We start from the raw sequence: 24,067 nt of genomic DNA, 5'->3' as shown, positions 1-24,067 counted from the left end.
TTTTGCCCAATGCGCTAACAAAGTTCCTGCTGCGATCATCTCAGAATTACCCCCATTATTGTAGCAGCCACTGCCTTGTATAATGCTACAAATGTTTCTCTTTTGTCTGATGAGTAAAAAGTATTTCTTTGGCTCATATGTAGCAAACGCTAGTAAAGACTTGTTTCCTTTTATCAATAAATGTGTAATTGCAGCAGGATAATTCTATACTAAACTCCTTAGCAATTTGATATATATGACATTTGGCAGCTGTGTTTCCTTGGCAAAACTGTATTCCTTTTTGTATTTCACAACAAATGTGTCCTTTCTGCTCCTGCAAGCTTTAGGTTTAGTTGCCCTTCTAGCAATGGGGGTAATTCTGAGTTGATCGCAGCAGGAACTTTGGGGGTAATTCTGAGTTGATTGTAGTAGGAACTTTGTTAGCAGTTGGGCAAAACCATGTGCACTGCAGGGGAGGCAGATATAACATGTGCAGAGAGTTAGATTTGGGTGTGTTATTTTGTTTCTGTGCAGGGTACATACTGGCTGCTTTATTTTTACACTGCAATTTAGATTGCAGATTGAACACACCCCACCCAAATCTAACTCTCTTTGCACATGTTATATCTGCCCTCCCCCTTGCAGTGCACATGGGCCCTCATTCCGAGTTGTTCGCTCGCAAGCTGCTTTTATCAGCATTGCACACGCTAAGCCGCCGCCTACTGGGAGTGAATCTTAGCTTAGCAAAATTGCGAACGAAAGATTCTCAAAATTGCGAATAGAAATTTCTAAGCAGTTTCTGAGTAGCTCAACACTTACTCTGCCACTGCGATCAGTTTAGTCAGTTCCGTTCCTGGTTTGACGTCACAAACACAACCAGCGTTCGCCCAGACACCCCCGTTTCTCCAGCCACTCCCGCGTTTTTCCCAGAAACGGCAGCGTTTTTTCACACACACCCATAAAACGGCCAGTTTCCGCCCAGAAACACCCACTTCCTGTCAATCACATTACGATCACCAGAACGAAGAAAAAACCTCGTAATGCCGTGAGTAAAATACCTAACTGCATAGCAAATTTACTTGGCGCAGTCACAGTGCGAACATTACGCATGCGCAGTTTGCAGAAAATCGCTGCGATGCGATGAAAAAGAACGAGCGAACAACTCGGAATGAGGGCCATGGTTTTGCCCAACTGCTAACAAAGGTGGTAATTCCAAGTTGATCGCAGCAGGAATTTTTTTTAGCAGTTGGGCAAAACCATGTGCACTGCAGGGGGGGCAGATATAACATTTGCAGAGAGAGTTAGATTTGGGTGGGTTATTTTATTTATGTGCAGGGTAAATACTGGCTGTTTATTTTTACACTGCAAATTAGATTGCAGATTGAACACACCACACCCAAATCTAACTCTCTCTGCACATGTTATATCTGCCTCCCCTGCAGTGCACATGGTTTTGCCCAATTGCTAACAGAGGCCCTCATTCCGAGTTGTTCGCTCGCAAGCTGCTATTAGCAGTTTTGCACACGCTAAGCCGCCGCCTACTGGGAGTGAATCTTAGCTTATCAAAATTGCGAACGAAAGATTAGCAAAATTGCGAATAGACACTTCTTAGCAGTTTCTGAGTAGCTCCACACTTACTCGGCAACTGCGATCAGTTCAGTCAGTTTCGTTCCTGGTTTGACGTCACAAACACTCCCAGCGTTCGGCCAGACACTCCTCCGTTTCTCCAGCCACTCCCGCGTTTTTCCCAGAAACGGTAGCGTTTTTTCGCACACACCCAAAAAAAGGCCAGTTTACGCCCAGAAACACCCACTTCCTGTCAATCACATTACGATCACCAGAACGAAGAAAAAACCTCGTAATACCGTGAGTAAAATACCTAACTGCATAGCAAATTTACTTGGCGCAGTCGCACTGCGGACATTGCGCATGCGCATTAGTGACTAATTGCTCCGTTGCGAGAAAAATATAACGAGCAAACAACTCGGAATGACCCCCAGAATTCCTGCTGCGATCAACTTGGAATTACCCCCAATGTCTTGGGCCCTCATTCCGAGTTGTTCGCTCGCAAGGCGATTTTAGCAGTATTGCACACGCTAAGCCGCCGCCTACTGGGAGTGAATCTTAGCATCTTAAAATTGCGAACGATGTATTCGCAATATTGCGATTACACATCTCGTAGCAGTTTCAGAGTAGCTTCAGACTTACTCGGCATCTGCGATCAGTTCAGTGCTTATCGTTCCTGGTTTGACGTCACAAACACACCCAGCGTTCGCCCAGACACTCCTCCGTTTCTCCAGCCACTCCCGCGTTTTTTCCGGAAACGGTAGCGTTTTTTCCCACACGCCCATAAAACGGCCTGTTTCCGCCCAGTAACACCCATTTCCTGTCAATCACACTACGATCGCCTGAGCGAAGAAAAAGCCGTGAGTAAAAATCCAAACTTCATAGCAAATTTACTTGGCGCAGTCGCAGTGCGGACATTGCGCATGCGCACTAAGCGGAAAAACGCTGCGATGCGCAGAAATTTTCCGAGCGAACGACTCGGAATGACCTCCTTGGTTAGAGGCACTACATGAAATGCATTTACAGCCTCAGTTCACTTAAATCCTTTGGCTTATAACTGAATAGTCTTTTATATCTTTAAATGCCAGTCTCTTCACGAAGCTATTTTATGCAGATGAAGCATGAACTCAGGCTATTTCCTCACTGTTAATATACTCTGCTTTTATCTGCTGTCACTGTAGTATAGCTGCGCTTAATGGGGGTAATTCTGAGTTGATTGCAGCAGAAAGTTTGTTAGCAATTGGGCAAAACCATGGTCCTCATTCCAAGTTGTTCGCTCGCTAGCTGCTTTTAGCAGCCGTGCAAACGTTAAGACATCGCCCTCTGGGAGTGTATCTTAGCTTAGCAGAAGTGCGAACGAAAGGATCGCAGCACCGCTACAAAAAAAGATTGTGTAGTTTCAGAGTAGCTGCAGACCTACTCCTAGCTTGCGATCATTTCAGACTATTTAGTTCCTGTTTTGACGTCACAAGCATGCCCTGCGTTCAGCCAGCTACGCCCGTGTTTCCCCAGGCACGCCTGCATTTGTATCTGTCACGCCTGCGTTGTTACACACACTCCCCGAAAATGGTCAGTTACCTACCAGAAACACCCACTTCCTGTCAATCACCCTGTGGCTAGCACTACGAATGAAAAGCGTCGCTAGACCTTGTGTGAAACTGCATCGGCTTTTGTGAAAGTACGTTGCGCGTGCGCATTGAGCAGAAGTGCCGATTTTTAGTCTGATCGCTGCGCTGCGAATAACGGCAGCTAGCGATCAACTCGGAATGAGGGCCCATGTGCACTGCAGGTGTGGCAGATGTAACATATGTAGGGAGAGATAGATTTGGGTGGGTTATTTTAATTTGGGTTCATTATGGTATGCCGGCGGTCGGGCTCCCGGCGACCAGCATATCGGCGCCGGGAGCCCGACCGCCGGCTTACCGACAGTGTGGCGAGCGCAAATGAGCCCCTTGCGGGCTCTGCGCTCGCCACGCTACGGGCACAGCTATTTTATTCTCCCTCCAGGGGGGTTGTGGACCCCCACGAGGGAGAATAAGTGTCGGTATGCCGGCTGTCGGGATCCCAGCGCCGGTATACTGTGCGCCGGGATCCCGTCAGTCGGCATACTGTAGACCACCCATTTCGTTTTTGTACAGGGTAAATACTGGCTGCTTTATTTTTACACTGCAATTTAGATTTCAGTTTGAATACACCCCACCCAAATCTATGCACATGGTTTTGCCCAACTGCTAACATATTTGCTGCTGCGATCAACTCAGAATTAGGTTCCATATCTCTGTTTCGGCTCCTATTGTTCCCTGAGCATAAATATACCCCTTGTATGCATGTAAATTCCAATGCTATAGGGCAGGGGTGGGGAACCTTTTTTCTACCAAGGGCCATTGGGATATTTATAAAATCCTTCCAACTTAAAAAATGGGTGTGGCCAATTAAAATGGGACGTGATACACATATGCCCCCAATAGTGCAGTGACAGATACACTTATGCCAGTGCAGTGCCAGATATACAAATGCCCCCACAGTGCCAGATACACAAATGCCCCCACAGTGGCAAATACACAAATGCCCAAATGTCGCCCCCCCCCCCCCCCACTGTGCTGCTCACCGCTGCTGCTGCTCCATCTGGCAGCTGCTCCGTCCGGCAGCGGCGTGTCTCAGCTGTCAGGGCAGGGAGGAGAGTACGGCTTTGTCGGGCGGCGGAGTGTAGAATCTCAAACCAGCCGCTGGTTCGTGAGCCAATCAGAGCTCATGGACCGGCAGCGGCAAGCTCCTAATTGGCTGCCGGTCCGCAAGCTCTTGCTGGCTCACAAACTGGCGGCTGGTTTGAGATCCTACCCGCCGCTGCCATCAGACATATAGCTGAGCTCTCCTCTCTGCCCTGCAGCTGAGTCTTGCTGACACACAAGCGGGTGGGCCGGTACAAATGGCTTTGCAGGCCCTATACAGCCTGCGGGCTGGAGGTTTCCTACCCCTCCTATAGGGTTTAATCCTTGGTGCTACCTGGTACAGTGTGTATAAAGGTGCTACCTGGTGCAGTGTGTATAAGGGTGCTACCTGGTGCAGTGTGTTTAAGGGTGCTACCTGGTGCAGTGTGTATAAGGGTTACTGGGTGCAGGGTGTATTCAGGGGTTATTGGGTGCAGTGTGTATTGGGGTGCTACCTGGTGCAGTGTGCATAAGAGGCTACAGGGTGCAGTGTCTATAAGGGGCTACTCAGTGCAGACTGTATAAGAGTGCTACCTGGTGCAGTGTGTATAAGGGGTTACTGGGTGCAGTGTGTATAGGGGTGCTACCTGGTGCAGTGTGTAAAAGGGGCTACTGGGTGCAGTGTGTATAAGGATGCTACCTGGTGCAGTGTGTATAAGGGGTTACTGGGTGCAGTGTGTATAGGGGTGCTACCTGGTGCAGTGTGTATAAGGGGCTACTAGGTGTAGTGTGTATAAGGGTGCTACATTGTGCAGTGTGTATAAGGGTTACTGGTGCAGTGTGTACAAAGGGGTTATTGGGTGCAGTGTGTATTGGGGTGCTACCTGGTGCAGTGTGCATAAGAGGCTACTGGATGCAGTGTGTATAAGGGTGCTGCCTGGTGCATTGTGTATAAGGGTGCTACCTGGTGCAGTGTATATAATGGTGCTACCTGGTGCAGTGTGTATAAGGGTGCTACCTGGTGCAGTGTGTTTAAGGGTGCTACCTGGTGCAGTGTGTATAAGGGTTACTGGGTGCAGGGTGTATTCAGGGGTTATTGGGTGCAGTGTGCATAAGAGGCTACAGGGTGCAGTGTCTATAAGGGGCTACTCAGTGCAGACTGTATAAGAGTGCTACCTGGTGCAGTGTGTATAAGGGGTTACTGGGTGCAGTGTGTATAGGGGTGCTACCTGGTGCAGTGTGTATAAGGGGCTACTGGGTGCAGTGTGTATAAGGATGCTACCTGGTGCAGTGTGTATAAGGGGTTACTGGGTGCAGTGTGTATAGGGGTGCTACCTGGTGCAGTGTGTATAAGGGGCTACTGGGTGTAGTGTGTATAAGGGTGCTACATTGTGCAGTGTGTAGAAGGGTGCTACCTGGTGCAGTGTGTATAAGGGGCTACTTGGTGCAGTGTGTATAAGGGTGCTATCTGGTGCAGGAGGACTCTGCTGCCTAATGTTTAAAAAGTGGACTCTGCCTGCTTAATGTGTAAAGAAAGGGGACTCTGCTGCTGTAATTTGTAAAAAAAAAAAGGGGGACTCCTTGCCATAATGTGTAAAAAGGGGGACTCTGCTGCCGTACTGTGTAAAAGGGTACTCTGCCTGATGTACTGTGTAAAAAGGGGTTCTACCTGCTGTAGTGTGTAAATGGGCTCTACCTGCCTTAATATGTAAAAGGTGACTCTACCTGCTTTAATGTGTAAAAGGGGACTCTACCTGCCGTAATGTGTAAAAGGAACAAGCATTTATCAAGCATTTATGCTTATGGATATATGATGTGGACTTCCTTGTATTTAATCAGAATGGAATCAGCTGTTTTCTATGTATAAGTTCTGGTATGTCCGTGTGTTCTTTACATATTGACTGATAGGGTCTTTATTTATATATATGACCCATACAATAAGAGGTCATCATTTAGGGTCTTTTTCTTTATGCATGTTAAATGTTTGTATGTTTAACAGTTTGTCTTGGACACTTCCAATGTTCAAATTTTAATAAAATTATTAATAGAATATCATATATTAATTTACATATATTTTCAGTTATTTTCTGATATTTAAGAGTGCTCTCACAAAGAGTCTTTTCTTTCTTTCTTTTTAGTGTGTCTATTAATTATTGACTTGGGGTGCACCACCAGTATTTATTGGGAAACTTTTTTTCCCTTTAATACATCAATTCTGGTATCTTCTTTATCTTTATTTTTTTCTCTTATATTGTATTCAAAATGAATTCATGACTAGTGTAGTATCCCCCATTCCTTCACAGTACACCACGGGCTCTGCTACCTGTAACTTGCCTCTCCAGTTGCCCTGTTCCGGCCACGCTCTCTGAGCCCCAGCTGCTGCTATATGTTTACAGCGCTACAGCGCTACAGCTCTAAGCAGCGCTGAGGGCTCAGACACGCACACTGAGAGGGGGATCTGCAGACTGCTGTGCCGCAGACAAGGAGCGCTTTTTATACTTTCCTCCGTTGGTGGCACGCGATCCCTCTATTGTCTCGTGGCCACCCCTTGTTTTCCCGCTCTGTCCGCATGAGTGCTTGCTCTGTGATTGCAGGGATACTCTGGAAGCTTCTCCAGCTTCCCTCACAGCGTTGTGTGCAGGGCATATTTTACCCCTTCAGCGCCACCACTATATGTTTTTTTCTCCTTACTATGTATAGCACAGTTTTAACCCTTTCATATCAACACTATAATAAACATCTTTTCTACATAAATCAATAAATCTCTATATATACATATATATATATATACACATGCACATTATATATATATACATAGGTGTGGTAATGTCAGTAGATTAGACTTAGGTTGACAGTGTCTAAGTTGACCACTATTGGTCGACAGTAAGTAGGTTGACATGGTTTCTAGGTCGACAGGGACTCTAGGTCGACATATACTAGGACAACATGAGAAAAGGTTGACATGAGTTTTTTAAACTTTTTTTGGTGTCGTTTTCTCTGTATAGGGACTGGGAACTCCAATTAGTGCACCGTGTCCCCTCGCATGGCTTGCTTCGCTTGCTATGCTTCGGCCAAGGTTACCATTCCCAATTGTAGTCCACGTGGATCGTAAAGTATGAAAAAGTAAAAAGAAAAATGTGAAAAACTCATGTTGACCTTTTGTCATGTCGACCTAGAGTCCCTGTTGACCTAGAAACCATGTCCACCTACTTACTGTCGACCAATAGTGGTCGACCTAGACAGTGTTGACCTACATTTATTAAGTATGGTTACAATGGCAACCAATCAGCTTCTACCTATCATTTTATATAATGTACTTGATAAATGCTAGCTACAGTAGAAGGTGATTGGTGATTGGTTGCTACTTGTCCACTTCTTACTCTTTAGATGGTTTGATGCATTTTACTCATGAAATGGAAAAGAGTTTCTGGGAGATTCTTATATACAGTAACTCAGGGTTCCTTTTGTAAAATGGCATCCGAGTGCGCATTTATTGTACAGTATATAACTACCATGCTAAAACAAAGTGTCTTTCTCCTAGAAATATGTATTTTCTGCTTGTTCCCAGCAGTGTAACCCTCATTGAGCAAGATGGTGGTATGGGGCACTGGATTTTATACTATGAATGCTTCAAAGCCTCTGCTTACTACTTTACATGCCATGTGACTATTGTTTCAATTGTATTTGTATAACATTTAGTAATCAATCAAAAATAGTAGATTAAATTAATAGCCTAAAGAAAAATGAACATTTCCATGTGGGAAATTGAATTTATTGCAAGGTTACAATTGAACAGCACACATTTTGGGTAAGGTTGCCCCTTGACCATCGATGGTTACAAACCGTTGATGGTTAAATGTCAATATTAGATTTACAAACATCAAAGATACAGAGCCCCTGATAGTTTTTTATTTCCTAGTTGGTGTCAGGACACAGAGCCTTGTTCTGCCCACTGTTGCACCTGCAAAGCCCCATCGCCAAGTTATAACTGGCCCAAGGCCCAGTGAGTGAAAGAGCAGGGATGACTTTTGGTGGTTAAAACCATCGCTGTTCCTCCATTGCATATTTTGATACCATAGCCAGGGGTGGCCAACCAGTCAGAGTCAAAGAGCCAAAAAATCTTGTTAGGTACATCAAAAAGCCGAAGGCCAGCATTCAAAAATGGGGTGTGGCCTTGTGCCTGCTAGGCACCGCCCCTGGTATAAAATACAATGAAAAGGCCAGATCCACATAAAATTAATTTTTAAAGCCAGATCCAACATAAAATACATTGAAGTCACTACCGCATAAAATAATTGAAAAAGCCAGAACCACATAAATTATTACGAAAGACGATTCACATAGTACACTTCAGCTCTCCCATGTGTCACTTAAGCCAGCACCCTGCTGTGTCACTCCAGTCAGCTCCCCCACTTGTCACTCCTACCAGCACCCTCCTATATCACTTCATCCAGCTCTCCCATGTGTCACTCCTGCTAGAACCCTCATGTGTCACTTCAGAGCTCCCCCCACCTCATGCCATTGTAGCAGCTCTTTATTACCCCTTTCACACCATGCAAATATCCCGGTATCGACCCGGCATATTGGCAGTGCAAATGGGTTCCCGGGTCGATGCGACCTGGGACCCCGTTTACTACTTAGAGAGAGGCGGCGCAGAGATGAGCTCATCTCCCAGCGCCGCCTCCACCCCTGCAGCCCCTCCCCTGCAGCTATGGGAACCGACCCAGCAAATTGCCGGGTCGGGAAGCCACCTGTTAGGGTCCAATGCTGGATTCCACCCAGGAAGAATCATTTCTAATTCTGCATTGGCGATGTGAAAGGGGCTTAAGGATCCTCTGTTTGACAGTGGGTGTTTTATCTCTAGTATCTGGCTCCCTCAGTCCACAGCCCTCGTAGTGCTTCCGCATGCCTTTCTGGAGTGCAGTGGTTACCGGAACTGTTGTGGTAATGGGACTTCAAGTGTCGGGAGCCACATTTAAAGAAAGAAAGAGCCACATGCGGCTCAAGAGCCACAGGTTGGCCACCGCTGTACTACATTGATTTTTTTTTTTTGTAGGACCTTTATAAGAAACGTAGGTGGAGTAAGCTTGGGAGAGATAAAGTACTAACCAATCAGTGTCTAACTTTCAATTTACAGGCTGTGTTTCCAAAAATGACATCTTATCTCTCTCCAATCTCCATGTTCTCTCTCTCTCCAATCTCTAACAAATCTCACCCATAGGCTGTGTACTAAGATAGCCACCCTGAGAAGGACAGTTAACATAACTAGCGATTCCCAGAAAGATCATAGTATCTGTATATTTTGGGCAGTCATCATTTACACTATTTTATAGTGTGTTGACCAGTGATGTGTGGTGAGGTGAAGCAGAACCTTTCCTGGCATACTCCAGTATATAGTACATAAAAGAGGGGTAGCTTTACTGCCCAGGCCTACAAACACTTAATTCAAGCCAGAAGATTGAACAAGATAGAGAAGTTACATTTCCCACCCTAACCTAAGCATATATTGTAAGGGGTAAGGTCTGGCGATGCTCCCCTAGAGTTTAAGAAATATATACAGGAGAAACAGGGAAGAAACTCTTTGAACATACTGTACAAGTAATGCCCCAAGACAAAGAGTTTCTTTCCTTTTCTTTTTCTTATTTCTGATCAAAACTTACTAAATCTCTAGCAGTATGTACTGCTGCACCTGTGTATAATGCCCACATGCACTCTTGGGCTCATATATTGTGTGTAAATCTGACTCTGGTACTAGCCAGTACCTCCTGAGCCATTTACCTCACCGCACGTCCCTGGTGTTAACATATATATGTTAATACTAGAGATGAGCGGGTTCGGTTTCTTTGAATCCGAACCCGCACGAACTTCACTTTTTTTTCCACGGGTCCGAGCGACTCGGATCTTCCCGCCTTGCTCGGTTAACCCGAGCGCGCCCGAACGTCATCATGACGCTGTCGGATTCTCGCGAGGCTCGGATTCTATCGCGAGACTCGGATTCTATATAAGGAGCCGCGCGTCGCCGCCATTTTCACTCGTGCATTGAGATTGATAGGGAGAGGACGTGTCTGGCGTCCTCTCCATTAGAATAGAGATAGATAGATTAGATAGAGAGAGATTGTGCAGAGTCGCAGACAGAGTTAGTTTACCACAGTCAGTGACCAGTGCAGTTGCTAGTTAACTTTTATTTAATATAATATATCCGTTCACTTCTCTCTGCTATATCCGTTCTCTGCCTGAAAAAAAAAACGATACACAGCACAGTCAGTCACACAGTGTGACTCAGTCTGTGTGCACTCAGCTCAGCCCAGTGTGCTGCACAGTCATCAATGTATAAATTAAAAGCTTATAATTAATTGTGGGGGAGACTGGGGAGCACTGCAGGTTGTTAGCAGGAGCCAGGAGTACAATTATATTAATTAACAGTGCACACTTTTGCTGCAGGAGTGGTGACCAGTGCCTGACCACCAGTATAGTATTGTTGTATACTACTAATATCTCTTTAAATATCAACCAGTCTATATTAGCAGCAGACACAGTACAGTGCGGTAGTTCACGGCTGTGGCTACCTCTGTGTCGGCACACGGCAGGCAGTCCGTCCGACCAGAATTGTATTATTTATTATTATATACCTACCACCTAACCGTGGTTTTTTTTTCATTCTTTATACCGTCATAGTGTCATCCTAATTGTTACGAGTATACTACTATCTCTTTATCAACCAGTGTACAGTGCGGTAGTTCACGGCTGTGGCTACCTCTGTGTCGGCACACGGCAGGCAGTCCGTCCGACCAGAATTGTATTATTTATTATTATATACCTACCACCTAACCGTGGTTTTTTTTTCATTCTTTATACCGTCATAGTGTCATCCTAATTGTTACGAGTATACTACTATCTCTTTATCAACCAGTGTACAGTGCGGTAGTTCACGGCTGTGGCTACCTCTGTGTCGGCACACGGCAGGCAGTCCGTCCGACCAGAATTGTATTATTTATTATTATATACCTACCACCTAACCGTGGTTTTTTTTTCATTCTTTATACCGTCATAGTGTCATCCTAATTGTTACGAGTATACTACTATCTCTTTATCAACCAGTGTACAGTGCGGTAGTTCACGGCTGTGGCTACCTCTGTGTCGGCACACGGCAGGCAGTCCGTCCGACCAGAATTGTATTATTTATTATTATATACCTACCACCTAACCGTGGTTTTTTTTTCATTCTTTATACCGTCATAGTGTCATCCTAATTGTTACGAGTATACTACTATCTCTTTATCAACCAGTGTACAGTGCGGTAGTTCACGGCTGTGGCTACCTCTGTGTCGGCACACGGCAGGCAGTCCGTCCGACCAGAATTGTATTATTTATTATTATATACCTACCACCTAACCGTGGTTTTTTTTTCATTCTTTATACCGTCATAGTGTCATCCTAATTGTTACGAGTATACTACTATCTCTTTATCAACCAGTGTACAGTGCGGTAGTTCACGGCTGTGGCTACCTCTGTGTCGGCACACGGCAGGCAGTCCGTCCGACCAGAATTGTATTATTTATTATTATATACCTACCACCTAACCGTGGTTTTTTTTTCATTCTTTATACCGTCATAGTGTCATCCTAATTGTTACGAGTATACTACTATCTCTTTATCAACCAGTGTACAGTGCGGTAGTTCACGGCTGTGGCTACCTCTGTGTCGGCAGTCGGCAGGCAGTCCGTCCATCCATAATTGTATTATTATTATAATATATACCACCTAACCGTGGTTTTTTTTTCATTCTTTATACCGTCATAGTGTCATCCTAATTGTTACGAGTATACTACTATCTCTTTATCAACCAGTGTACAGTGCGGTAGTTCACGGCTGTGGCTACCTCTGTGTCGGCAGTCGGCAGGCAGTCCGTCCATCCATAATTGTATTATTATTATAATATATACCACCTAACCGTGGTTTTTTTTTCATTCTTTATACCGTCATAGTGTCATACTAGTTGTTACGAGTATACTACTATCTCTTTATCAACCAGTGTACAGTGCGGTAGTTCACGGCTGTGGCTACCTCTGTGTCGGCAGTCGGCAGGCAGTCCGTCCATCCATAATTGTATTATTATTATAATATATACCACCTAACTGTGGTTTTTTTTTCATTCTTTATACCGTCGTCATAGTGTCATACTAGTTGTTACGAGTATACTACTATCTCTTTATCAACCAGTGTACAGTGCGGTAGTTCACGGCTGTGGCTACCTCTGTGTCGGCAGTCGGCAGGCAGTCCGTCCATCCATAATTGTATTATTATTATAATATATACCACCTAACCGTGGTTTTTTTTTCATTCTTTATACCGTCGTCATAGTGTCATACTAGTTGTTACGAGTATACTACTATCTCTTTATCAACCAGTGTACAGTGCGGTAGTTCACGGCTGTGGCTACCTCTGTGTCGGCACTCGGCAGCCCTTCCATAATTGTATATACCACCTAACCGTGGTTTTTTTTTCTTTCTTTATACATACATACTAGTTACGAGTATACTATCTCTTTATCAACCAGTCTATATATTAGCAGCAGACACAGTACAGTGCGGTAGTTCACGGCTGTGGCTACCTCTGTGTCGGCACTCGGCAGCCCGTCCATAATTGTATACTAGTATCCAATCCATCCATCTCCATTGTTTACCTGAGGTGCCTTTTAGTTGTGCCTATTAAAATATGGAGAACAAAAATGTTGAGGTTCCAAAATTAGGGAAAGATCAAGATCCACTTCCACCTCGTGCTGAAGCTGCTGCCACTAGTCATGGCCGAGACGATGAAATGCCAGCAACGTCGTCTGCCAAGGCCGATGCCCAATGTCATAGTACAGAGCATGTCAAATCCAAAACACCAAATATCAGTAAAAAGCCTCTTTTTTTCTTTGCGTCATGTGCTGTTTGGGGAGGGTTTTTTGGAAGGGACATCCTGCGTGACACTGCAGTGCCACTCCTAGATGGGCCCGGTGTTTGTGTCGGCCACTAGGGTCGCTAATCTTACTCACACAGCTACCTCATTGCGCCTCTTTTTTTCTTTGCGTCATGTGCTGTTTGGGGAGGGTTTTTTGGAAGGGCCATCCTGCGTGACACTGCAGTGCCACTCCTAGATGGGCCCGGTGTTTGTGTCGGCCACTAGGGTCGCTAATCTTACTCACACAGCTACCTCATTGCGCCTCTTTTTTTCTTTGCGTCATGTGCTGTTTGGGGAGGGTTTTTTGGAAGGGACATCCTGCGTGACACTGCAGTGCCACTCCTAGATGGGCCCGGTGTTTGTGTCGGCCACTAGGGTCGCTAATCTTACTCACACAGCTACCTCATTGCGCCTCTTTTTTTCTTTGCGTCATGTGCTGTTTGGGGAGGGTTTTTTGGAAGGGCCATCCTGCGTGACACTGCAGTGCCACTCCTAGATGGGCCCGGTGTTTGTGTCGGCCACTAGGGTCGCTTATCTTACTCACACAGCGACCTCGGTGCAAATTTTAGGACTAAAAATAATATTGTGAGGTGTGAGGTATTCAGAATAGACTGAAAATGAGTGTAAATTATGGTTTTTGAGGTTAATAATACTTTGGGATCAAAATGACCCCCAAATTCTATGATTTAAGCTGTTTTTTAGTGTTTTTGGAAAAAAACACCCGAATCCAAAACACACCCGAATCCGACAAAAAAAATTCGGTGAGGTTTTGCCAAAACGCGTTCGAACCCAAAACACGGCCGCGGAACCGAACCCAAAACCAAAACACAAAACCCGAAAAATTTCAGGCGCTCATCTCTAGTTAATACAGTAGAAGCATATTATGCAGCAATACATAAATGTAGCCCACGCATGGCCTCAATTTGTTTTGTTACCAACCCACAAGACCATTAGGACCTGCAGAAGAACTGTTTAATGCAGAATGGAAATTAATGCCTCACTTTCACTGACGAACATTTTAGGCCATCATCATTACAGAGCTCACAGAGTGTTATATAGTCATTTTATTTTTCAGTACTTCACCAGCAATTTGTATTCATTACTTTTGTTGTTTATTTCTTCTTTCAGCCTACAATAATCATAAAAAATGATTAGTGTTTATTGATAGTTTACTTCAAATATTCTGTGCCTTGGTGAGCAGGAATTATGTTAATGTATTATGTGCCTTTGCTACAAATGTTTCTTTTAAGCACCATATTGCAATATAAGCCATAATGATAAGTTGTCAGCAGCAATCACTAAAGAAAACAATACACAAATGATTGGTTGGAAATATTAAACATTTTATTTTAATTTCTTACCTGGCAGGTTCATGCTGTCAGCAGTGGCAGAAGTCAAAGCTTTTCTAGCAGGTAACGTTAGATGAAAGAATTGTGGGATGATCCCATGCTGAGCTTTCTCACCCACAGACTTTAACACATGTACATTTTAATACTGGGAAAAAATAAAAAAAAGTTAATGTTAACACTTTATATTGTTTTTTTCAGCATAATGAAAGGCTTCAGAAACAATTTAAAAAAGGGGGGATAGAGAGAAGGAAAAGGAGTGCAACAATACATAAAATGGGGTGGAAAGAATACTAAAACATCTCAAGAAACTTTACAGATTCAGTTAGGAGCAAGCATTGTATTTGGACCTCACACAACATTTTTCTGCCTTAGAAAACCACATATATGGTAAAAAGTTATTTAATCGCAAAATCTGTGAGAAAAATTGTAGGTTAAAAATACGTAGGTTTTGCTTGTACCTCCAACGTTAGTGAAAAAATGTCAAAATAATTATTTTAATATAGAAATGTCAGAATATACTGTAGGACATCAGGTCAACCCCTCATGAAATGTGAAAATGGATTACAATGTTTATTAGAGTGAAATAAAGGTTCTCTAAAAAAAAGTTTTTCAAGTTACTTCCCTTTCAAAGGAGATACAGTATTTTTTATTTTCAATGTGGGGCAGTGATGACGGCGTGGTGTTTCATAGATGCATACATGTGCTTGCTACATTGCTGTCTGTGTATTTTTGGGTAGCTTGCTTGTGTAATTACACTGCTCAAAAAAATAAAGGGAACACTTAAACAAGACATCCTAGATCTGAATGAATGAAATATTCTTCTTAAATACTTTGTTCTTTACATAGTTGAATGTGCTGACAACAAAATCACACAAAAATTATCAATGGAAATCAAATTTATTAACCCATGGAGGTCTGGATTTGGAGTCACACTCAAAATTAAAGTGGAAAAACACACTACAGGCTGATCCAACTTTGATGTAATGTCCTTAAAGCAAGTCAAAATGAGGCTCAGTAGTGTGTGTGGCCTCCACGTGCCTGTATGACCTCCCTACAAAGCCTGGGCATGCTCCTGATGAGGTGGCGGATGGTCTCCTGAGGGATCTCCTCCCAGACCTGGACTAAAGCATCCGCCAACTCCTGGACAGTCTGTGGTGCAACGTGGCGTTGGTGGATGGAGCGAAACATGATGTCCCAGATGTGCTCAATTGGATTCAGGTCTGGGGAATGGGCGGGCCAGTCCATAGCATCAATGCCTTCGTCTTGCAGGAACTGTTGACATACTCCAGCCACATGAGGTATAGCATTGTCTTGCATTAGGAGGAACCCAGGGCCATCCGCACCAGCATATGGTCTCACAAGGGGTCTGAGGATCTCATCTCGGTACCTAATGGCAGTCAGGCTACCTCTGGCGAGCACATGGAGAGCTGTGTGGCCCCCCAAAGAAATGTCACCCCACACCATTACTGACCCACTGCCAAACCGGTCATGCTGGAGGATGTTGCAGGCAGCAGAATGTTCTCCTTGGTGTCTCCAGACTCTGTCACATCTGTCACATGTGCTCAGTGAGAACCTGCTTTCATCTGTGAAGAGCACAGGGTGCCAGTGGCAAATTTGCCAATCTTGGTGTTCTCTGGCAAATGCCAAACGTCCTGCACGGTGTTGGGCTGTAAGCACAACCACCACCTGTGGACGTCGGGCCCTCATACCACCCTCATGGAGTCTGTTTCTGATCGTTTGAGTAGACACATGCACATTTGTGGCTTGCTGGAGGTCATTTTGCAGGGCTCTGGCAGTGCCCCTCCTGTTCCTCCTTGCACGAAGGCGGAGGTAGCGGTCCTGCTGCTGGGTTGTTGCCCTCCTACGACCTCCTCCACATCTCCTGATGTACTGGCCTGTTTCCTGGTAGCGCCTCCATGCTCTGGACACTACGCTGACAGACACAGCAAACCTTCTTGCCACAGCTCGCATTGATGTGCCATCCTGGATGAGCTGCACTACCTGAGCCACTTGTGTGGGTTGTAGACTCCGTCTCATGCTACCACTAGAGTGAAAGCACCGCCAGCTTTAAAAAGTGACCAAAACATCAGCCAGAAAGCATAGGAGCTGAGAAGTGGTCTGTGGTCACCACCTGCAGAACAACTCCTTTATTGGGGGTGTCTTGCTAATTGCCTATAATTTCCACCTGTTGTCTATTCCATTTGCACAACAGCATGTGAAATTGATTGTCAATCAGTGTTGCTTCCTAAGTGAACAGTTTGATTTCACAGAAGTGTGATTGACTTGGAGTTACATTGTGTTGCTTAAGTGTTCCCTTTATTTTTTTGAGCAGTGTATTTAATTGGCTGTGTCCTGGCATCCTCATGAGACCTTGTTCCAACCAGTCTAGCCCTTATTCGCACCAAGGCCTCCATACTGCCCCAGAATATCTGCCAACAGGGCTACCATCAGAAATTGTGAGGCCTTGGACTGCCACAATAGACAGGGTCCCCCACTTGCAGCCCCACAACTTAATGTTCTGGGAAGGTTGCTGACCTGGGACAAGTTTCTAGGCACAAATACGGCAGGCCGGGACCACAGCAGCAGCACAGGGATGGAGATCTGAGCAGGCAGCCAAAGAGGACAGCAGTTTTTCAAATTTGGAGCAGGCCACGACCCAATTATAGCTCATGGACCAGCAGTCCCCCCCTGATGGCAGCCCTGTCTGCCAGATCCAGCTCTACCCATGCCTCATTGCCACCAAAGCCTGATCATAGCTCTCAAGTCATCCCCATTCAGGTTTCATTATGCCTCCTGTCTCTTATTATTACACACTCCCTTTAGAATGCAATTGCTATTGTGTTCATCTTGTACAGTATGCCCTTGTCTAGATCCTACCATGTGATGTTACAATAGCTGGATTAAGGTCTATTTTCTGTGGACTTTGCCATGCACCCTCCCTAAAGTGTTGTTTCTATTGTTTGATTGCATATGTCTTGGCTTGCTTGTCTTAATTGTGTTGGTCTGTTGAAGCAGTAAAGCAAGGTTATTGTATATACTGTATGTGGCTTTAGTGATCTCCTCTGCATGAGGGTCATGAATACCAACTGGGAGGAAGGCCAAGGTTGACCCAAAATTTGTTGGGAGAGGCAGCTCATTTTGGGACCAAGTTTCACAGAGGTGAGTGTTATAAGCTCCCACCACCACCACCACCACCACCACCACCACCACCACCACCACACCCCTCCCCCCTTCCCCTCTCATTTATCAATGTCAGTTAATTAAGTACATCTTGGGGGTAAATTTACTAAGATGGGAGTTCTATTTAAGATGGGATGTTGCCCATAGCAACCAATCAGATTCCAGGTATTATCTTCTAGAAGGTACTAGATAAATGAGAAGTAGAATCTGATTGGTTGTTATGGAAAACATCCCATCTTAAATAGAACCCCCATCTTAGTAAAGTTACCCCTTGGTTTTTAGTCTGGCACCAGTTTTTTAATGAATAAATTCATTCATACAAAATTTGACTTTTCTACAAACTTGTGACTTTATGTTGTTGATCTATTAAGCAATTTTATTTTTTGCCACTTTTAAACCACCAGATTTACCGTACTAAAAGCAAAACTATTGGAAAATCGTTATTTTACAAAGCGCCACATTTGACATTGCTGACCTCATTATTTTGGCATGGTAATACTACACAGCATGAAGCTTACAGTACAGTATCATGCTGTAGTTTGACAAACCATCGGTAAAAATGGCAGAAAAAAAAAAAGAGATGATTCTTTGTGGAGTGGAGCTCCAACAGTGGCCCTCATTCTGAGTTCGCTCGCTAACTACTTTTAGCAGCCGTGCAAACGCATAGTCGCCGCCCACTGGGGAGTGTATTTTCGCTTTGTGAGTGTGCGAACGCCTGTGCAGCCGAGCGGTACAAAAACATTTTGTGCAAAACAAGACCAGCCCTGTAGTTACTTATTCTGTGCGATGATTGCTGCGACGAAGGTCCCGGAATTGACGTCAGATACCCGCCCTGCAAACGCCTGGACACATCTGCGTTTTTTCAAACACTCCCAGAAAAGGGTCAGTTGGCACCCATAAAAGTCTTCTTCCTGTCAATCTCCTTGCGATCAGCTGTGCGAATGGAATCGTTGCTAGAAGCAATGCAAAACACGATATGCTCTTTGTACCCGTACGCCGTGCGTGCGCATTGCGGCCCATATGCATGCGTAGTTTTGCCATTTTTTTAAATGATCGCTATGCAGTGAACAACTCGTAATGAGGGCCAGTATGCGTTCTCAGATATCTGGTCATTCAGAACATAAGAGGAAGTTCAATACTCTTATTTATTATGAGGGTAATTATTTATTGACTGTAGGACAACATCTATTAATAAGTATAGTACATTAGGGAGGAAATTCTTATTAAGTAGGTAGAAGTTATTTTCACACATTAGGCGGGATGTAATGAAGATCTAGTTCGGCAGGCCGTGCGGGATGCCGGACGATCGTTGGCTTTTTTTTAAAGGGGCAATTATTTAGAAGGCATGGTTTAGCCTTGTAAATGATTGCCCCTTTAAGAAAAGTCAGAGTTCGGCCAGCATCCCACATGGTTGTCAAACTTCATTACATTCCGACCATTAATGGCTCAAAATTATTTTATAAGTACTGTACAGTATATTATTGTGGAAATGCTATTTAATTGTTGACAGAGCAATAATAATGTATTTATGATGAGGGCAAAACTTAATAATTCATGATGTGGGCACAATTTACAGTGACACTATGGTACAATATGTGCAAGCATGCAAGTTACAGAACATTTAATTAATTTATACCATGTTATAAAATATGTATTTTTTTATTTGTTCATAAAGGAAAACTAATAATGGATATCTTATTGTCCGTTTTGTATGAAAAATCAAATATGATATTCAATATTTGGTTCTTGGAGAATAGGTGCCAAGTGAATGAACTGGCATGTGGCCCAAAGTCACAAGGAATTTAACAATCATTTCTTTTCAATGTCTTACCCAATGTAAGGTCTTTATAACAGTTTAACCACCAGCTGTTAAATAGCTTTCCTTAAACAAAAACCTGGCATGCATCCCCAGTTGTGATTAACATCTAAGAAAATACAGATGATCTATAAATAGTGCCATGTGTCTCTGTGAAAACATTTAGGAAACAATGTCTAAAACAGAGAGCAAAAAAATGCCAGGCCATATTAAATGTGGATGAGGCATTAACTATTAATGGATGACATTTGTGGTCTGTTAATGAAGTGAACATTTTGCTTAACAGCATCGGTGCTGGTGTTCCACAGCCGATGTCTCTTAGCATAATGATAAGTAAGAACAAACAATTGCTGAGCTCTTTACATTAGACTCAGCACATTTTTTCTTAAAATATGGCTCACTGTGCAGAATTTAACTATTAGGTGATTCAAGTATTTTGCAATTAACAGCAATGGGGTTCTAAAGTTTATTACACCTGTTTGGTCTCCCTTCTCCATAATTTTTGAGAGCAGAAGTATTTTGTATTTCAGATTGTACTGTATTTTGGAATTTTTGCACACCATAATGATATATCTTGGGGATGGGACTCAAGTCTAATCACAAAATACATTTATGTTTCTTATATACGTTATCCTGAAAAACCCTATTCATCTCATTTCCTTTCATCTAAAAAAATATAATTTTTTTTTTTAAAAACACTTTTAGCCCAATATAACTTTCCTATCTTCTTAGAGGTGTGGATGAGGCAGTAAGTCCTGTCAGCAGTGTAGCCAAACGTTAAGATCATGTGAAACGGAACTACAGGGGGTGAGGCCAATATGGAGCCTGGAGGGGATTGGGGCCAGTCAATGCTGGGTCAACCCACCTCCAAGGCCTCAGAAGGGGCTCCTTCTTGATAAAGGACAATTACAATACTTACCTACTCCAAGTTCAATTCAATGACGAAAGTGATTACAGATTATTTTGTTCCCACACACTTCAAGGTACACGTGAACATAGAAACATAGAATTTGACAGCATATAAGAACCACTTGGCCCATCTATCTTCTTTTAATTTCAAACCTTATTTGATCCTTATTTCTTTGTAAGGATATCCTTATGTCTATCCCATGCATGTTTAAATTGCTCTACTGTCTTAGCCTCTACCATCTCTGATGGGAGGCTTTTCCACTTGTCCACTACCCTTTCTGTGAAGTGATTTTTCCTCAAATTTCCCCTGAACCTTCACCGCCCCCCCCCCCCCCCCCTCCAGTTCCAGTGCATGTCCTCATGTCCTATTGCTTCTCTTCATTTGGAGAATGTTTCCCTCCTGGACCTTGTTAAAACTCTTGATATATTTGAAAGTTTCTATCATGTGCCATCTTTCCTTTCTCTTCTCCAAACTATACATATTGAGATTTTTTTAGTCTTTCTGGGTATGTTTTGTGATGTAGGCCATGCACCATTTTAGTTACCCTTCTTTGTATAGTCTCTAATGTATTAATATCTTTTTGAAGATATGGCCTCCAGAATTGAACACAGTATTCTAGATAAGGCCGTACCAATGACCTATACAGTGGGATTATTATTTCTTTCTGCTGCTGAGTCCTCTACCAATGCAGCCAAAATCTGACTTGCCTTCCCCATTGCTTTGTTACATTGGTTGCCTGCCTTTAAGTCACCTGAAATAGTGACTCCTAGATCCCTTTTCTCCGGGTGGTCTTCAGGATGCCGGCGGTCGGGCTCCCGGCGACCACCATACCGGCGCCGGAATCCTGACTGCCGGCATACCGACATCTTTCCTCTCTCTTGGGGGTCCACAACCCCCCTGGAGGGAGAATAGATAGCGTGGCGTGCATAGTGCGCCACCATACCTGCAGCGTGGCGAGCGCAGCGAGCCTGCAAGGGGTCTCATTTGCGCTCGCCCAGCTGTCGGTATGCCGGCGGATGGGATTCCGGCGCCGGTATGCTATTCGCCGGGACCCCGACTGCCAGCAAACCATACTACACCCCTTTTCTCCTTAGTAGTTTCAAGTATAGTGCCATTAATACTATATTTAGCCTTTGAATTTTTGAGACACAAGTGCATGATTTTGCATTTTGTGGCATTAAACTGTAATTGCCACACTCTTGACCATTCCTCTAGTCTACCTAGATCCTCAATAATTTGTTTTACCACTCTTGGTGTGTCTACCCTGTTGCATACCTTTGTATCATCTGCAAAGAGGCATACTTTCCCTTTAATGCCATTTGCAATGTCACTAATAAAGATATTAAAAAGCACTGGTCCAAGTACAGATCCCTGGGGTATTCCACTGGTAACATTTCCCTCCTGTGAATGCACTCCATTTACCACAACTTTCTGTTTTCTTTCCTGCAACCAAGATCTTATCCATTCAATAATTCTAGTGTCTAATCCCAAACTTTCAAGTTTATTTAGCAGTCTGCGATGTGGAACAGTGTCAAAAGCCTTACTAAAGTCTAGATAACCTATATCCACGGCTCCACCTTTATCCACTACTTTAGTCACACAGTCAAAAAAGTCAATATGATTTGATTGACATGATCTTCCCCCAGTGAAGCCATACTGTTTGGGATCCTGTAAATTGCTGGATTTGAGATAATCTGCAACTCTTTCTTTTAAGAGTGTTTCCATCAATTTCTCTACTACTGATGTAAGACTAACTGGTCTGTAGTTGTTTGCCACTTCCTTGCTTCCACTGTTGTGCAGTGGGACTACGTTTGCTCTTTTCCAGTCCTCTGGAATTAGTCATGTAGCTAATGATTGGTTGAATAATTCTGTCAATGGTGCTACCAGCACCTCTTTAAGTTATTTTAGTATCCTTGGATGTATCCCATCTGGCCCCATAGATTTGTCCACTTTCAGCTTTGAGAGTTCTGGTAGGACCTTCTCCTCTGTAAATGTACTTGTTTCATTTTCCTGAATATCCCTGCAACTTAACTGTGGCCCCTTCTCCTCTCTTTCAGTAGTAAATACTGAGCAAAAATAATTATTAAGATGATCTGCTATTACATTGTCTCCTTCAACAAGACTCCCAGTCTCTGTCTTTTGTTTTATTATTCCGCCTTTTGTTTTCCTCCTTTCACTTATATATCTAAAAAAAAAGTTTTGCCTCCTTTACCCACTGACTGGGCCATTTTCTTCTCAAGAAAAAAGAAAAAATATTGCAGCGCACAAATATTTTTTCTTTTTTCTTATGATCTTAAAGGTTGAGTAGCCTTAATTTGCTGGCAGCACATGGGTTTGGAGTGACTGAGCGCTTGGTTATATATTTTTATTTCCACATTTTCTTCGCAGCTTGTGCCTTTGAAATCTGATTACCTTCTTAGTCTCCTTCTAATAAGATATATCTCTTTGTCTTAATTTTTTTTGTGTCTGCTCATATTTCCTAAAAGCCATCTTTTTTGCTTTAACAATATTTGCTACTTCTTTTGCTTCCTTTTCCTTGTATATTTTTCCGAACACTTTTGATACAAAGGTCTGTTGCCTTCAATATTACACTTTTTAATGTTTCCCACCTCTCCTGCACTGCTTCCAAGTTCCTCTACTCTGCTAAAGAATTGCTTACACATTTTCCCATCCCTACAAAATAAGCCTTCCTAAAATCCAACACCTTTGTTTTTGTATAGGATAAGTCAGTCTCTGTCTTTATGCTGAACCATACTGCTTGATGATCACTGGATCCCAGATTTTTCACCCACTTTTACGTCCGATAGTCTGTCTCCATTTGAACAGGAGATAAATAATGATTACAAAAAGGTTATTAACATCACCTCAAAAAGGGATTTAAACCATATTGTACTAGCATTCCTAACTAATATAGCCACTTACTTTGTAATTGATTCAATTTATAAATTAACTTCACTCTCATCCATTGTAATGACACTTTTTGGATAGCACATAGTCTTACTTGTATTATTTGTATTATCAAAACTACGTGTCCTATGTTTCTAAAACTGTTGTGTTATCCTTATTTGGATAGTGTTCCAACAGAGTAGGTCAGCCTTCCACATGCTGCACATTTGAGCTTGGTAGCATAGAAGGCTTGATTGCACAATTCGTATTGAATTGTATCACAGTGTTCCCACACACGCTTTATAATACAGCAATTAGTGATACTCATGGCCGATTCCAGGTACTTTTGAGATGTGCGGATGTGTGGGGCACCGGGCTAGTAAGGGCGCATGGCTATTTCAAATGTGGTGCTGGTCATCAGCCAATCAGAGCTCGCAGCAGATTCTCCTAATTGGGTGCCACACTGCGAGCGTTGATTGGCTCATATTTCAAATGGCTGCCACCTGCCTCTCCTCCCCTATCATCCCATCAAACACCCAGAAGACAGCAGCAGCAGTGGCAGAAGCTCAGCAGCAGTGAGCACTACAAGGGGCATTACGTGTATCTGGCACTACTGGAGGATTAGTGAAACTGGTATTACATGTATCTGTCACTATAGGGGGCATTATATTTAACTGGCATTAAAGGGGCATTATGTACAACTGGAAATACTTTGCGCATTACATGTATCTGGCACTATAGGATGCATTATGTGTAACTGGCATTAAAGGGGGCATTACATGTAACTGGC

At 43.5% G+C, this 24,067-nt stretch overlaps 1 long non-coding RNA gene across 1 annotated transcript in view; it reads right to left on the bottom strand.

The window, feature by feature from the left end:
• Positions 1-14,058: 14,058 nt before the first annotated feature.
• The window catches only part of LOC134928987 (uncharacterized), a 169,687-nt gene continuing 159,678 nt past the window's right edge, over positions 14,059-24,067 (bottom strand). The window contains exons 3-4 of the long non-coding RNA XR_010178187.1: positions 14,498-14,630; positions 14,059-14,265 (exon numbers count right to left, since the gene is read on the bottom strand). This is a non-coding gene — a long non-coding RNA (uncharacterized LOC134928987). The remainder of the gene's footprint in view (positions 14,266-14,497; positions 14,631-24,067) is intronic.

Source organism: Pseudophryne corroboree, chromosome 5 (assembly GCF_028390025.1).
Source record: "Pseudophryne corroboree isolate aPseCor3 chromosome 5, aPseCor3.hap2, whole genome shotgun sequence".
NCBI lineage: Eukaryota > Metazoa > Chordata > Amphibia > Anura > Myobatrachidae > Pseudophryne > Pseudophryne corroboree.
Note: the sequence above shows the minus strand (reverse complement) of the source record. Positions and strands in the feature narration are given on the sequence as shown.